The 17,176-nt window shown below is 41.7% G+C and overlaps 1 protein-coding gene across 10 annotated transcripts in view; it reads left to right on the top strand.

Annotated features, from left to right (window-relative positions):
- Window positions 1–17,176, top strand: part of CCDC88A (coiled-coil domain containing 88A) — a 354,197-nt gene that overhangs the window by 18,531 nt on the left and 318,490 nt on the right. The gene's annotated exons all lie outside the window — the stretch shown is intronic.

The following is a 17,176-nucleotide window of genomic DNA, read 5'->3' as shown; positions in this document are numbered from 1 at the left end:
CTGTTCTCACTTTCAGGTAACATTGTAAACAAGAAGCGGGCAGCATTATTTCCTGCAAATTGTAACCAAACTTCTTTGTCTGAGCGATTGGCTGAAGTAGGACTGAGTGGACTTGTATGCTCTAAAGTTGTACATTCAAAAATAAAGCAAACAATGCAGTTATTTTTTTACATAATTCTACATTTGTAAGTTCAACTTTCATGACAGATTGCTCTACCGTACTTGTATTAGGTGAATTGAAAAATACTATTTCTTTTGTTTTTTACAGTGCAAATATTTGATCAAAAATAAATAAAGTGAGTACTGTACACTGTGTTCTGTGTTGTAATTGAAATTAATATTTGAAAATGTAGAAAACATCCAAAGCTATTTAAATAAATGGCATTGTATTGTTTAACAGCGTGATTAATTGCAATTAATTTTTTAAAATTACTTGACAGCCATTCTAAATTGGTTGGGTATTTACCTCTTAAGCATATATTGTAAGGATTTGCAGGTTTGGATCTTAAACTTTATGCTTGTTAGTAGTCCCATTCACTTAAATTGAACTATAATTGTGTAAAGTTAAACACACAAAATACATGTTGGCAGATCAGGGCTGAAGTCCCTGTGTTGATTTCCAGTGATCCTCTTTGCACCAAAAAAAATTTCCACAAAAACCCCTATTTCTGATTTTTAGTGGAAATTCACTCTAATGTGAGCCAAAGTGAAAAGTTCTCATCTTGGTCTTTGGAGAAGTGTTATGAAAGGTTCTGATTCTGTCAACTTGGAGTTAAAAAAATAATTGATCTGGAGGAAGATAGTGCCTTAGTGTAGTTGGGGAAGTACACTGCAAATTTCTGCAGTTTTTTTTTTTTTTGGACTCTGGAGGAATTGAAATTCCAAATTCTTATTTGTGTGGTAGAATACAGTAGAACAAAATACTTTGCTCTTTTTGGTAGGTTATAAATTTAAAAACTGATTAATATCATACAGGATGCATATATTTCGTTAAATCTTTTTCCAAGTAAAGTTAAAGGTAGTTTTGCCATTGACTTCAGGGAGCCAAGATTTCACTCATGGTGATTTTATCTGGATCCAGTATTAGAAAGTTAATTTTTCTGAGACCTACCTCCCCTACAAATTATTATAATTTCTAGTTTTTTTTAAATCCATTTACAAAAGATGCATTACATTTTTGCACAGCATAGTCATTGCAGGGTGTCACGGAATGTGCACATCCTATCACCCTGTTGGGGTGGGGTAGGGTTGTGATACCACCACCATTACCATCTCCCCGACCGTCTTTAGACTGAAAGTGGTGTGGGCCAGAGGCCGGAGATGGTGTAGCAGCCCTTAGGGTCAGGACAGCACAGCCTAGTGACCAGAGTCAATTACAGTGGCCTTTGCACTCAGGGCAGTGCGGCCTAGCGGTCAGAGCCAATATAACCACCCTCAGTTGCAGGGCAATATGGCTTAGTGGCCAGTGTCCATATAACAGCCTCCAGGTACAGGGCAGTGCAACCCAATGGCTCGAGTCAATATAGCAGCCCCTAAAGGTGGGGCAGTATGGCTCAATGACCAGTACCCAGGGGGGAGGAACGGTCTGCCACCAGAGTGATGGTGGCCTGGATGAGGGCAGGCCCACAGACTCCACCGGGACTCGACCCAGGGTCCTGCCAGTGGTAGTGTGGTCCATCGGCTGCAGACCTCCCATCTGGCTCTCAGGGTCCCTGTAGGCAGGCTCTTCAGCTGGACCCTCTGCCAAAGTTCCTTCCCCTCCAGTGATCAGCCTTGAATGAGCTGGTCTGCTCCCTTTTATAGTGAGGTAGTAGTTGGAGCATGCCCAGCATGGTCTGAGGGGTGGGACTTCTGCCCCCCATAGTGTGGGATTAATTCCCTCTTGTCCACTGCAGGGTATGCACACCCCGTCACACACCACTCCCCCTTAAGAGAGACCCTGGTGAGTGGTCCATCTCCCTTTCCTCCCCTCCTCTTCCCTACCAGCCTGGAGAAGAAGTCAGCACTGGTGTGAACCTGACCTGGCCCATGACAGATGCGGAAATCATATGGTTGGAGGGAGAGGTACCAATGCATAATCCTGGGATTAGTGTCCTTCATGCTGTGCAGTCATTGGAGAGGTGTGTGATTGGTAATCAGTGCGAAGGAGCTGCTGAATAGATAATAGCGTAGGGTGTCGATAGCCCACCTTACTGCCAGGGCCTCCTTTTCCATTGTCAAATAATGTGTTTCCCTGGGGAACAGCTTCCGGCTTAGATATAAAATGGGGTGTATTTCCCCATTGATTTCTTGGGATAGGATGGTCCCTAGTCCCACTTCCGAGGCTCTGTTTGCAATATGAAGTCCTTTGAGAAGTCTGGCTGTACAAGGACTGGTTCCTATGCTAGCTGTTTCCTCAGGGTCTGAAATGCTTCCTCACACCACCGGATCACCTCACCTGCTGGGGTTGGGAACTTTTGGTTAGATCAGAGATGGGAGCTGCTGTTGTTGCATAGCCCGGTACAGAATAGTATCCAGCCAATCCCAGGAATTGGTGCATTTGCTTCTTTGTTGTTGGCATATTGGCTAAAGCAGGGGTCCCCAACGCAGTGCCCGCCGGGGCAGTTGTGTGTGCCTGCAGGACTCCACACCACTGAAATGCCGCCTCCGAGTGCTGCTGCCGGAGAACCGCCCACTGAAATGCTGACGAGAAGTGTTGCCATTTCTCGGCGGCATTTTGGCAGCGACGCTTCTTTCTGCTGCTGCTTCTCGGTGGCATTTCGTCTGGCACCAGTGTCTTCTGGGAATAGGAATGTGCTATTCCCACAGAAAGATTGGGGACCACTAGGCTAAAGAATCATAGAATATCCTAGAATATCAGGGTTGGAAGGGGTCTCAAGAGGTCATCTAGTCTAACGCCTTGCTCAAAACAGGACCAATCCCCAACTAAGTCAATCAGTTTGCACTTTATTAATCAGCGATCGTAACTGCCTCTTTCCACTATATACCCCAGGTACGGTCACCTCTTCTTGGCTGAGATGGCATTTCGTAGGGTTGGCCGTGAGGCCCGCCTCCTGAAGGGCCTTGTAAACACTGGTTAGATGTTGAAGGTGGTCCTCCCAACTGCTGCTATAAATCACAATGTCATCTATATACACCGCCGCGTATTGATAGTGAGGCTGCAGTACTCTGTTTATCAACCACTGGAAAGTGGCGGCTGCCCCATGTAGTCCAAAAAGGCATAGTTATGAACTGGAAGAGGCCATATGGTGTGGGAAAGGTGGTCTTTGTCCTAGGGTTTGGCGTCAGGGGTATCTGCCAATACCCCTTTGTTAAATCTAGTGTTGACAAATTTTTGGATCCTCCTAGTTGCTCCAGGAGTTCTTCGATGCAAGGCATTGGATACGCGTCGAAACGGGAGATAGTGTTGACTTTTCAGAAATCAATGCAAAAGTGAATGTGCCATTGGGTTTCGGGACCAGTACGATCGGGCTCCGCCATTCACTCCTAGATTCCTCCACAATTCCCATCTCAAGCATCGTCTCCAATTCCTGGCGGACTGTGTCCCTCATTTTCCTGGGGAGGGGCCGATGGTTGTCCCTCACCCTCTCTCCCGGAGTTGTTGCGATGTGGCGGCTTATGGTATTGATCCACCCTGGGAACATTGACAAGATGTCTGGGAAGTCCCATCTGAGACGTTGTAGCTGTTCTCGTTGTGCGGGGCTAAGGCCTTCTCCCATTACCACCAGCTCTATATAGGAACTCTCCCAATTCTAGGTCAGGAGGTGAAGGTGCAATGAATAAGGCTTCTCTGTCCTTCCAGGCTTTCAACAAGTTCACGTGGTATGTGCCTACTTCTTTCTGTCTTGTGGGACTTCCCGCACAGCGAACAGTAGAGCAGGCAGTAATGAGTCCCAGTGTCGGTGGTCATCTTCTTTAAACTTGTGGAGCATTGACTTGAGGCTTCCGTTAAAGCGTTCAACTTACTCATTGGTTTGTGCATGGTACACTGAAGTCCTGAGGGTCCGAATGTTCATGAGGCGACAACTCTGCTATCATTTTGGAGGACACATTGGTGCCCTGATCAGTTAGGATCTCCTTGGGTATCCTGATCCAAGCGAAAGTCTTCACAAGCTCCATCGCGATGTTAGGGGCTGTAGCAGTGCGTAAGGGGATGGCCTTGGGATAGCGTGTTGCATAATCGACCAGTATGAGATGAACTGGTTCCCTGTCTGATTTTTTCCTAGCAGTCCCACCAGATCTGGGCTAATTTGTTCAAATACTGCATAAGCATTCAATAGCTGTAGAAGGCTCTGGCCTTGTCTCCGGGGCACCAAGAGCTGTCAGGTGACTTCCTGTGTTTGGGGTTCCTGCACCACTCGGTAGAGGCGGTCTCCTCGAATCTCAAACTGCGATCCTTGTTGGGAGGGAGGGGTGTATCGTCTCCTCCTTGGTCTGGGGTCTCTGCCTGCTCCCAGTTGGTCTTCCCTCTGCTCTTATCTGAATTCCCTCTCACGCTCTAACTCCACCTGGGCATTTTTGACAGGATGCTCTGTACCTGGAGGGGACTCAGTGGGCGGCTCAGAGGGTTTAGATGGTCCTTCACCAGGGTCACGTTCCGCAGGATGGCTGGAGGGTTTCCCCCTAGCAGACACAGTCAGTTACAGTGGCCATCGTGTTCAGGGCAGCACGGCCTAGCAGCCATAGTGAATTATAACAGCCCTTGCATTCAGGGCAGCGCAGCCAAGCGGTGGCAGATGACTGAGCAAGGAGCAATGGTCTCAAGTTGCAGTGGGGGAGGTCTAGGTTGGATATTAAGAAACACTATTTCACTAGGAGGGTGGTAAAGAAAAAACTGGAATGGGTTACCTAGGGAGGTGGTGGAACCTCCATCCTTAGAGGTTTTTAAGGCCCGGCTTGTCAGTGTCCCAGCACTGGGGTGTTGGTCCTGCTGTGATTGGTCTAGTTGACCTTCTGAGGTCTCTTCCAACCCTAATATTCTATGATTCTAATTACAGTGGCCTTGGCATTCAGGGCAGTGTGGCCAAGTGGCCACAGTCAATGACAGTGGCCCTCGTCTTCAGGGCAGGTCGGGGCGGGCCTAGCAGCCACAGTCAATATAACAGCCCCTAAACATGGGGCAGTATGGACCAATGGCTGGTATGTGGGAGAGGAAGGATCCGCCGCCAGGGTGATGGTGGCCTGGGTAGGGAGAGTCCGATACACCAACTGCACCGGGACTCAACCCAAGGCCCTGACAGTGGCGGTGTCATCCGCCATTGTGTCAGCGTGGAATCCCACCAAAACATGCTGACTTCTCTCGGGTGGGAGATACCACTTGCTCACCTTCCCTGGTCACTTCCTACCACACTTCCAGAAGCTGCAGGTCATTGAGAATTGGGGTTTCCAGGCTCCTCAGCGTAGATGATTCCCTGAGGCCCCATTGGCTGCAGACCTCCCCTCTGGCTTGCTGGGTGCCTGGTTTTCTGCAGGTAAACACTGTGATGGCTCTTCAGCTGGAGACTCTGCCAAAGGTCCTTCCCCTCCAGCATTCAGCCAAGAATGAGCTGGGCTGCTCCCTTTTATACTGAAGCAGTAGTTGGCGCATGCCCAGCATGGTCTGCGGGGCGGGACTTCCACTGCCCATAGTGTGAGGTTAACCCTCTCTTGTCCACTGTGGGGTATGCACACCCCGTCACATAAGGTCTTTAAGTATTTTAATACAGGATTAAGAATATTTTGAATAAAATCTGCATTTTGTGTAAACATTGTTTTTACATTTAAGATCTCCTTAGCAGATCATTTGGAACATGTGTGACAATATTCTGGTACTCTTTTCTGGATAAGCTTGCCCTAATGCTGACGTTTCTTAAGTTTAATAAGCAGTGTGCTAAGATATATACATTTGGTCCAGTTGCTTTGAAATAAAAGTAAAATACAAATTTAATTGATTTTTGTAATTGTTACATTTGGATAAGTGTGTTCAGAGAAAAAAATGAAAAAGGTGTAATAATTTTTCTGAATCTTCAGTTACTTTTCTCTTGGAAAATTAAAGATATTTAAATAATGGAGGGCGCCTGTTTGTTTGATGGTATTTGGGGAGGGAAAGAGGGAGAAACTTGGGTATATAAATGTAATAAAAGACAAGTCTCTTCTTTTCCTCCTTATGAACTTTAAATTAGCATCTAATAAATACTGAGCACAGCATTAGAATGTGAATGCTTTTTAAGTATTGTAGAAATCACTTTTCTTTTAAAAGGATTTAATATTTTCATGTGCAAGAAAGCATGAAATTGTGCTGTGCTTTAACTTAATAAATGTTTCCTCTTTGGTATCCAGCATCCACGTTGTACCTCCTGTTCAGTCCATACAAAATGCTGCAGTAAAAACTTTTGCCTGCCTATCAAACTGACCATATCACTCCATCTTTCAGTCCCTCAGCAGTGACCCATTATCTGGTATAGCTGAACTGGCATTAACCCCAAGTAAGCCTACCCATGATTGTGGCTTTCCTGGTTTATTCTTGGGATTTTCACTAGTGTAGCTACACAGGTTGCTGGCTACTAATTAACGAATACTGAATTGTAGGCAAGACCTAACAATAAAGAAATAGTGCTCCTTGGCATCTCTTCCTTTTACTCTGCAGACAGCCCCACAACTTTTCATTAGAGCTGGTTGAAAAATGCAAATTATTTTTATGGGAAATATTAAAGAATGTTTTAAATTTCTCATGAAAACAATTGGAACTGACTTTGCAGAATCTCCAAACCAGTTGTTCCTGGCTACTTGGTGCTCCATGCTAAGGTGAAGCATGGCAGCAATGTAACAGTTAATCATGAAGTTACTTGGGGTGAAAATTCAGGAGTAGGATCTGACTTTGGGAATGAACAACCCAGAGATTCTTGGCTGTTTTTTTTGTTTTGACTGAGGTGAAATATGGTGTCCAGGAGCGTCTCCAAGAAGCTGGTAAACCAGAGAGGCAGGAAAAAAGCCATCCTGCAGGATCCCACCCTCCTTAACCACCACTCTTTTCAGACTACCACAATAACTCAGATGTATTTTCCCAACTTGTTGTAGGAAGGGCCTTAATCAGCCCTGGCTATGGTCAGCATCTTGAACCCCTGTCCTGGTACGGTTTTCTGAGCCCTCCTTCCTCTGAGGGTAGCTCTGAATCCCACAGGCTCTGAGACGGAAACCACAGCTTAGAATAGACAAAAAATTTATTCAAATAGATTCACATATCCACTTCTCTGTATTTGGTACCACTTACTGTTGCAGTCTGAGGGTTCTGTGCACTGATCCTCTTCTTCTTTCAACTCACTCAGATATGTGTTTGTGCAGCATGGTCTATTCTGTTTTTTTCTCACTTCTTCCACTGGCTTCTCCTCAATGAGTCAGCAGAGTGGTGTGGCCCATACTGCCAGCCTGGTGGTGCGAGGAAGTCTTCTGTTCTGCTTGCTCCCTCAAGCTTGGTCTAATCCAGTGTTCCATTTTACCACTGCCTTTTCTGTTTTCTTTTTTTGCAGGATGCAGCAGAGTAAACTAGCCCATGCAGCTATCAGTACCAGTAGACCCTCTGTTTGGCCTGCCTTTTGTCGGCGTGGTCTAACAGACTGCCTTTTTGTCACACCTACTCGGTGTTTTATTATGAGTGCAACAGACCAGCCTAGTCCATATTTCTAGCCTGCATGTTTCAAAGGTCACTGAAATAGCTGGAAACTGCAGGTAGAGATGCAGTTAAGCTTTTATGTTTCCAGGTGCCCTTCATGTATGTCAGTTGGCCAGCCCGGCCATTTTATTGAGTTTGACAGCCAGTCACTTTCATCCAAGTGGCATTCCTGAGAGCTTCTAGTTGCTCACATCATCAGCCTGTTAGTTCTAATGGATGATCTGAACAGCTGTGATGCTGCACTGAAAGTCAGCATTAAGGGAGGTGAATACACCATTTTGTTGCATAAATGTAAAACCACTTCACAAAGGTTTTACAGACTCAAAGAGCATTACTGCATAAACCAGGGGCTTTAACTTGAGTGCTTGTGCCAAGTTCTCCTCTCTTCCCTCCCTCGTTCCTTATCATCCTCTGCTCCTATAAATGTGTTTAAAAATAAAAAATAAAAAGGCGATATCATGTCCGTTCAAGGGGCAGGCTGTAGACTAGGGCATCAGCAAAGTGCTAGTTGCAAAAGGAGCAGTCTTTATATCTGTGAGACTGGATAGCCCAATAGATTGGGAGTTGCTTTACTCTCTGACATGGTTACTTCAAGTCTTCAATAAGATGCTTTTCTGTACCATGACCAAAAAAAAGGCGGGGGAAGAGAAAGCGGGGGAAAACCCCTCACCTTGGGCTTCTCCATTTTTCCCCTTAGAATTGAGCTTTTTTCCAAAGTTTCTGAGCATTCCACATAAAATTTTAAAAAATCCACATCAGACAGTTCTCAAAACTCTCAGAGAGAGTATTCCCATAGATTTAAGTTTCCCACCTTTTATTTATACCATGAGTGGGCAAACTTTTTGACCTGAGGGCCACATTGGGGTTCCAAAACTGTATGGAGGGCCGGATAGGGAAGGCTGTGCCTCCCCAAACAGCCTAGCCCCTGCCCCCTATCTGCCCCCTCGCACTTCCTGCCCCCTGACTGCCCCCCTCAGAATCCCCGACCCATCCAACCCCCCCGTTCCTTGTCCCCTGACTGTTCCCTGACCATCCCCCCCCCCACCCAGAACCTCCACCCCATCCAACTGCCCCCTGTCCCCTGACTGCCCCTCGGGACTCCCTACCCCTTATCCAACCCCCTCACTCCCCACTCCCTTACCATGCTACTCAGAGCAGCAGGACTGGCAGCCACGCCACAGCACTGCTCGGCAGGAGCTTGCAGCCCCACTGCCCAGAGCGTTGGTGGCACTGTGAGCTGACGCTGCGGGGGAGGGGCCGGAGTCTAGCCTCGTGGGCCTGGAACTCAAGGGCCGGGCAGAACGGTCCTGCGGGCCGTAGTTTGCCCACCTCTGATCTATACTGTCACCCTTCCTTCAGATGGGCCACTAAAAAGGCAATAAAGAACAACACTGTAAACAGCTGTAATCAATTACTACTTTTGTGGGGATTTTTATGGGGTGTTCATTCAAATCTGTCTCCCGTGTAGAAAGAGAATGTAGACAAATTTTGCCCAGCTCTGATTCTGTCAAGACTGATTGACATTGTACAAGGTTCAATTCTGCAGTGAATCCAGGCCTTTCTGATAGAGTTTTCTCTCTAGGATTTTTCATTGTCTTATAAGGACACCTGGCCCCATGTGACAATTTGCTGTGCTGTGCTACTTGCACTTAGCAGTATTGTGGATCCACTTCTAATTCCAGGCAATGCCTTTTGACTTCTCTCATGTTTCTAGTTTTCTCACCTGTCGAGTGGTATCTCCAGTGGCCAGTCTATGATAAGGTCATAGATGATTTGTTGATAAGCCTATCTATACAAGATAATAGGTGTATTTACTGACTAGATCTTTCAGCTGCTTGAGTCCCTGGGCTGCTTCATCTATTTTCAGAGGAACTCCTAAGTAACTTCTCAGGACTTGGCCAACCTGTCAGACTTTCCTGCTTCTACTCCAGTTGCCCAAGGAAAGAGTTAACCAATTGTATTTCTTGTAATAGCTCTGGGAGATGTATTTTCCTTCTAGGAACTCCAGTTACTTTGTGTGACAGTGACTGGATGTGGAAACTGTTCCACGGAGCTGATACACCTCACTACTCTACAAACTGTCCTGTTTATCAGTGGAATTTCCAAAATCAGGAAGCAGATTATCTTCTGCACCAAAGAACAGCCTGCAGGTCAGCTAAGTAGATCCCAATTGGACACATGAGAATGAGAACTAAATCATCAAGTCTTTGAGCAGTTAACAGAAATTAGTGGTCCAGGCACGGGCATCCATAGTCTCATAAATTCCTACATGTGTCTGTTCAGGATCCTTGAACTTCCTAGATTGGGAGAAAAGTTCTGTTCCAAGATCGTCAACCTCCTAGACCTACGGCACCTGAGATTCTTGCCCTCAAATTTAAGAGGTTTTACTTTCTGGATCATGAATATTGAGAAGAGCTCATAGATTTCCCACTCAAATCTAGAAACTTTACAAATCTTGGCTTTTCAAGGGATTCAGAGAACTTGATCTTCATTGTGCTATGAAGAACAAGAATTCTATGTTGTCTTACAACCAGGAATATATTGGAGCTCTTTGTAGGTCCATGTCTCTTTGTTACAAGCCTTGTTGTACATTCCTTCCTCTCCTAGCCCTTCTTTGCACTACCCTCACCCTCTTAATTTTTTATAAGATATGTGTCTACAGAAATGCTGACAGATGACTAGTAGAGTAACATAATACATCAGGTAATCCCTAAACCCTTTTTTTTTTTTTTGCTATATGAAGGTGTTTTTCCTGTTCTCACTGTTAAATGTTTTTCTTGTTGGCAGTTACATTGACCACAAGACTTAGCAGACTCTGGGGGCTGTATTTATCTGGAAGCCTTATATGCAGTTTATTTTTTCCTAGAGGTAATTCTCAGGACCGCACCAGAGATTTCTGTCCCCCAACCTTGAATCAAGCTATTTGACTTCCTTTGTGCCAAGTCCTTCCACACGTAGGATAATTAGTTGCACGTTTTAGATGAGGTCAGGTCATTCAGATTCTCTTTAGGCAATACTAATCCTTGGGAAAAAAATTGATGCAATTTCAGGATTAGTTGGGTGACCTAAGAAGGGATGCAAGGCATCCATCCATAGCCACTATTTCCAGATGAATAAATACAGTAGTTTGTCAGGCCTAGAAATTGTTCATAGAACATCACCCTTCTTCAGTGGGAACTCACTCTGTTAGGCATATGACCATTTTCTGTGCAGAGAAGTTCAGTGTTTTGGTATATGACTACTTGGTCTTTAATGTATTGTGTTATCCATCACTGAAAAATAGATGTGTTGTCTTTGTCTGATATGGCGCTTAGATGAAAGGTTCTGCAGTCTCTTGGTTTTCCTTCATTAAAACCCTTTATGTGGTGGCAGAAGGAAGAAGAAATAATGAAGGGGAAAAAAAGACAAAAAAGAACTGTTTTTCCTATTGGTTCAGTTTTCTTTATAGTTTAAGTTTCCTATTTGTAGACATTAGTTTTTACTGTTGGCTACTTTCCAGTTGTATTGGTTAATGGTGCAGCAAGTGTCTGTGAGGGGGAGAGGTAAAATTTATGTATCCATGTGTAATTTGTCCTTCTCTGAAGTAGCACCTGGTATTCCATGAGCTTCCCCCCTTCCCCCCACAATTTCACCAAATTTTACATTACATTTCAGCTGGAGATGAAATATCTCACTTCTTCCTTTGTCTCTTATGGAGCTTTTCTGTAGAGAGAGGGAGAAATTTTAGGATTACCTCATGTGGAGATCTTGCTTTGCCATACATTTTCATTTCTATTTTCACATTTCATTTTCATTTCTATTTTTTGTATAATAAATGTGTAAGTAGATAGAGTATCCTGCCTGGATGTCTTTTGTAATGTTTATTAATCAGAAATTATAGTTTGTCTTCTCAGCTTTGGGAGTTGAGAGTTAAAAATGCACAAAGTTCGCTGAACAACTCCATCTACTGGCAGTACATGGGGGGGGGGGAAGCCTCCAATTCTTGGAAGATGAAGAGGAATAACCTAATCACAATGGCTCATGGAGAACTAGGTGTCCATTTCAGCAAAGGAAAAATTATGGGTGGTTAAGTACATTTTATCTTTCTAGTGACAAGTACTGTTAAAAACTATTATTTAGTCATTGTAACCCTGTTAAAGTTTTATATTTTATCTGGGCTGCTAGCTATCTATTATGGAATCACTGCAGTGGTTCCATAATTAAGTTTGAAGAGTTATTTTATTTTGACAGCTATTCTTCACTACTTTCCAACTCCCCCTATTCATCCTATTCCCTTTTTTGCTTACGTTGTTCAGTTTTAGTCTTATCCTACAAGTGAAAACTCAGACAAATTATGGGGCTGTGAAAAGTTACCTTTTTTAAAAATTGCGGCCTTCTATTTCTTTGTCTTGTATTGCACAGCTAATATGAATTGCACATTAATTGGATTTACTGTGTTCTGGAATTCAGTTAACTGTAAAAAAACATACTTCTTTTTAAGAAAGTAACTGGTTTTGGGGGGAGAATTTATTTGATTTTTGGAGCTTTTACAATAAGACATTGCAGTTACATTATCTTTACACATATAGGTACATATCTTAATACAGAATTAACAATATTAAGCTATATATTGTTTTACATTTCCAATTTTTCAGAAGTATTTAAACACTGACTTGACATGGTGTGTGTATTTAATGATTCATATTAACTTTTTTTTTTTGTGGGGGGGTATCAAAGTCTCTCTGTAACAGCTGTTGAAAGTTTAAATGCTATCAGCAATACTTCTGCTGACAGCTAATGGAGAATTTTCGGTAGACTTTGTAGCCAAAAGTTTCCATGTACAAAGGAAAAAAGTGCTGGGATATTCCTCCTATATGAAGGAGTTAAAAAGTAGAGTTTTAAGAAGTAAAATAAGAGATAATGGACAAATAATAGCTATGGAGACAACTTTGAGAACCAAATTAACTTCAGTTACTGAAAACAGCAAAAAATCAGTGCTTGTTAAATGTAAAATTTGGAAAGGAAAATGCAATTTTCACTCTAAGGATATGCAGGGTAGAAAAGTAGCAGTAATAGCTAAGCACACTATCCTTTTATATACGAGAACAAAGAAAGTCAGAGTTAGTTTTTCAGTTCATTCAGGAAGGATATGATCTTGAACAGGATTATCTAAAAATTCTTGCGGTGTTAACTGGTTTAAATGTTGATCTCCCAAATATATTTTTAATGAGCCATCCCTTCTTGGTGAGTAAAATATATACTTTCTTAAATTGTATTAGTAAAAAAAGAGGTAAAGTATACTACACCATCACTTCAGTGAATAATTAGTCTTTACTGAACTCTTCGTTGCTATATATCTACTGTCCTTGCATTGGATACATTGTAGGGGAGTAGAGATAATAGGCAGAAGAAGATGAGAATTTGGAAAGAGACGGTAAAGATATTCCCTGTAGCTTAACAGTCTAGTTCATTTTATAAACTTCTTTTAAAGTTATTTTATAAAAAACTGAATGAAACAAAATTATACTTTATTCTGTGCATTTCTTTTGACCTCTGGTTTTCTCTGTCACCCGTGATTCTCTGATTTCACTGTATTTCCTTTTCTTTTGAATTTGTGTGTAGTTTAGTTTGTCTTGGTTATCCAGACAGTTTCAGCTAGTAAACACTTTATACCCATTCTGGAGATTCTACCATTCTTTCCCTACTATGTGTAATCAGAACACTTTTCCAGGTGAGAGGAGATTCTTATCTTATCTGTGTAGTTGTCAACTTTCACATTTAAAATATGGGCTCCAACATTCAAAGCATCCTGAAAGAGTGCAGTTGTCACATTGAGGTCAAAGGAAAAGATGGCCTAAGAGAAAGCAGCATTCTAGTCCATTTAGTATGTTGAAGATGCAGAATAGGACCTTGAATGTGACCTGGAACTGTACTGAAAATTAATAAAGACTGCAAATCACTGGTGTGATGGGATATTGGTTCACCACATTAAGAAAGAAAGCTGTTGCATGCTGTACTAAATATAGTTTCTTGGTGACTTTCAGTGTTGTCACTGGGTTGTACATATTGGAATAGTCTAGTCTGAGCCCGGATGTCTACACCACTGTTAAACAGCCCCTTAACCAGAGCCTTACAACCCCAGGTCAGCTGACATGGGCCAGCTCTGGGTGTTTAATTGCAGTGTAGACATACCTTAATAGGCTTTAGCTGTTTCCTGGCAATGATGACTAACCTCTGCCTGCTTGGACTGGAAATCCATAGCTTTCTGTTCAAGTTGCTTTGCTGCCCGCCTTGGGACCCAGATGGATAATACACCCTGTCACAGTGTCACCCTTTTATCCTCCTTTATTATTTAAAAGAAATGTTTGATTTTTTTTTTAAAAAGTTTTTTCTATTTTTACATTAGAAACATCAGGTCCAGGGGTTTTTTTGTTTGTTTGTTTTTTACTGGAAGTCTTGGATGACTGAAGAAATGAAGTAGTCATAGTTGTCAAATCATTTGCAAAGATTTTTTTCACAAATACTTGCCAGTAGTTGAGTTTAATAGATAATAAAAACAAAATTTTAAAATCTGACTAAAAATCCCTCCACATCTCAGTTTTACAGGGTTTCAGTGATGTCATCATATTCCCACTAGTTATTTTTGTTTTCCTTTGCAGATCATCTTTAGGGCGACTTTGTTTACTCCTCTCAAGTCCCATAAATAGGTCAGCATCACCTTATGGTCAACTGTGTTTGAATGCCTTTCTTAAGTCAGGCAGTATTAGCAGAGATGTGTGACCTCTGTTCATTGCTGGGAGATCATTCATCCGTGCTGCAAGTGCCATCTCTTTGCCATCTCCAGGTCTAGACTCTGACTGGAATCGACAAAAATAATGGAAGAGGTCAGGTGCTACTAGAAATGATCCAATTCAACCTCTCAGTAATTTTTACTCAAGAAATACTTGAGACCAAGTGATAGTTAGCAAGATATTAAATTTTTCAAGAAAGCTTGTTGAGGACAAGTTGGACTAATATTAGGTTTTGTAAGACTTTTATAAAAACAAATCTAAATTTCAGTTTGAAATTATCCATGTCCCCCCCCCATATCATATGGTTTTGCTTTAAAACTCTCCATTTCTTTTTTGCATATATAGAAACTAAATTATTTTACTACAGATTTGTTTATAGATAAGTACATTTTAGAATATAATATTAAACAGCCTATGTATCACATTTTGGAATGCAAAATAAACAAGCTTTAAATTAGGCAAGAAAACTTTTAGTAAAATAGCTATGTAAAAATTAAATACAGCTTATAGTTGGTAGATGTAGCCTGAAAATATGTTGTGTGAGAGCTTATTGTAGAGAATTGGTAGTGATTATCTAGTATTGTTGACAGAACGTTTGTTTTCTTTTCACATACTGTAGTTAACAATACATGTTTGTATATTACAGAAAGCAGCACATGTGGCAGTCAGATTGAAACAGAACAATAGAAAAGTTGTTTTCATGTTCTATGCTGGTCATAGCTGGGAGACAGCTGTTTAAGTTGATGTGAAATTAAATTCCTGCAAGCAATTTTTGTGTCTCTCTCTCAAAGGACTTTCAAATAGAAGAGAATTCCAAAATGGTAAAAGGAGGTTTTATTTTGTCTCTTTTGAGGTTTTGGATTCTAGTTTATCCTTCGATTGTATTTGAGTTTCTTTTGAATACAACTGTCACCCCTAAAATTAAGAAATTATTTTGTTTCCCCCCCTTCCTCTTTTTACTTTTAAGTTTATTTCTCTCTCACTTTTAGATTTTATGGATTTCTCCTTCTCCACTATCTTCATTTTTGTCAGTCTCCCTACATTTATTTTCTGCAAGTCTTTCCTTACCCTTCTAAGTCTGACTGTTCCCCTTTTTTGGTTGGAGAAGGGGATTTGCAGGATACCTGTTTTACCTTACCATTTTTGTGTAGATATTTTTCTCTTTACAAAGGATCATGCTTGTGGCTCCTGGATATATTACTTTTTTAACAGCATTTGCAGCAAGAGAATGAAATATATAAGGAAGATACCGTTTTCACTCTGCTCCTTCTGAGTGCTATGTACAATAATAGCAGCAACATAAGAACATTCCTCTGTGGTTCGTCAGGAGGTGTATTAGCTATGGGGAAATGAATTCCTTTGTTATTGCATGAAATTTTAAACTCCTGTGGCCAGACTGTGGTCTGTTCTGATAGTAATAGTGTTACTATCAATAGTTATTTGTACAAAGAATAGGTGAATAAATGCATGGAAAATTTGAACATGTAGCATGTCTGAATGATAGTCATCCTGGAATATTAAGTGAATTAGCTAACAAACTTACTGTAGTACTGACAGTTATTTTTGAAAAATCATGGATAACTGGGGAAAGTATCAGAAAATTGAAGAAAAGCTATTGTAATATTTTCAAAGAAGAAAGTGAGTGGTCTTGGCAGCTAATTTCTATCACTAGTAAATCTGCCAGTGTGTGAAAAATCTGCTTGACATTTGTTAACCCCACAGACTGTACTGATCCAGTCATACTCTCCTAAAAAGAAAAGGAGTACTTGTGGCACCTTAGAGACTAACAAATTTATTTGAGCATAAGCTTTCATGAGCTACAGCTCACTTCATCCAATGCATGTAGTGGAAAATACAGTGGGGAGATTTATATATACAGAGAATATGAAACAGTGTTACCATACACACTGTAACGAGAGTGACCCGGTAAGGTGAGCTATTATCAGCAGGAGAGCGGGGATGGGGGGAAACCTTTTGTAGTGATAATCAAGGTGGGCCATTTCCAGCAGTTGACAAGAACCTCTGAGGAACAGGGGAAGGGAGGAATAAACATGGGGAAATAGTTTTACTTTGTGTAATGACCAATCCACTCCCAGTCTTTATTTAAGTCTAAGTTAAAATAATGTACTATATTTTTGTTATTTTTCTTATACAAGCTCCCTGGGTTCACTCCACTTTCTCTTCCATATCATAGATCATTGCATATCTTTTCCTGTGCTATTTTTTGTATCTGTTGTTTCCTTTTCCCTTCCCTCCTTTTCGGCTTATCTTTTTACTTTCCCCACCAAAATTTCTCTCCTCTTTTCATGAACACTTGCTCATCTACACACATGCTCCTCATTCGTTCCTTTCTATTCCCTTTATGAAAAAGGAGCATAAATTTAGACTGCTTTGTTCGTTGTCCTAGTCTCTCCCCACACCTAGAAGGAGCTGCTCCGCAGGTGGTCAGCATGCATTCCTATTTAAGTTTTCCATTCTGTGGATGAGTGGGATTTTCAAGCACTGAAAATAGTGGAACACATATTAAAAGGGTAATGGAATCATAGTCTATAAGCAATACAGGTTTATGTAATAAAAATATTTCCAGAAAAGCTTGACTTCTTTATCATAGAATTAGAAAGTGAGTAGATGAGAGGGGAACATGTTAAGCGTAATATTTCAAGTTTACTAAAATATTTGGTAGTGTCTCATGAATTTTTATTGGAAAATTAATTCAAATTGTCTTGAACAGGAATATTGTCATGTAGATTGAAAACAG

Source organism: Dermochelys coriacea, chromosome 3 (assembly GCF_009764565.3).
Source record: "Dermochelys coriacea isolate rDerCor1 chromosome 3, rDerCor1.pri.v4, whole genome shotgun sequence".
Classification (NCBI taxonomy): domain Eukaryota; kingdom Metazoa; phylum Chordata; order Testudines; family Dermochelyidae; genus Dermochelys; species Dermochelys coriacea.
Note: the sequence above shows the minus strand (reverse complement) of the source record. Positions and strands in the feature narration are given on the sequence as shown.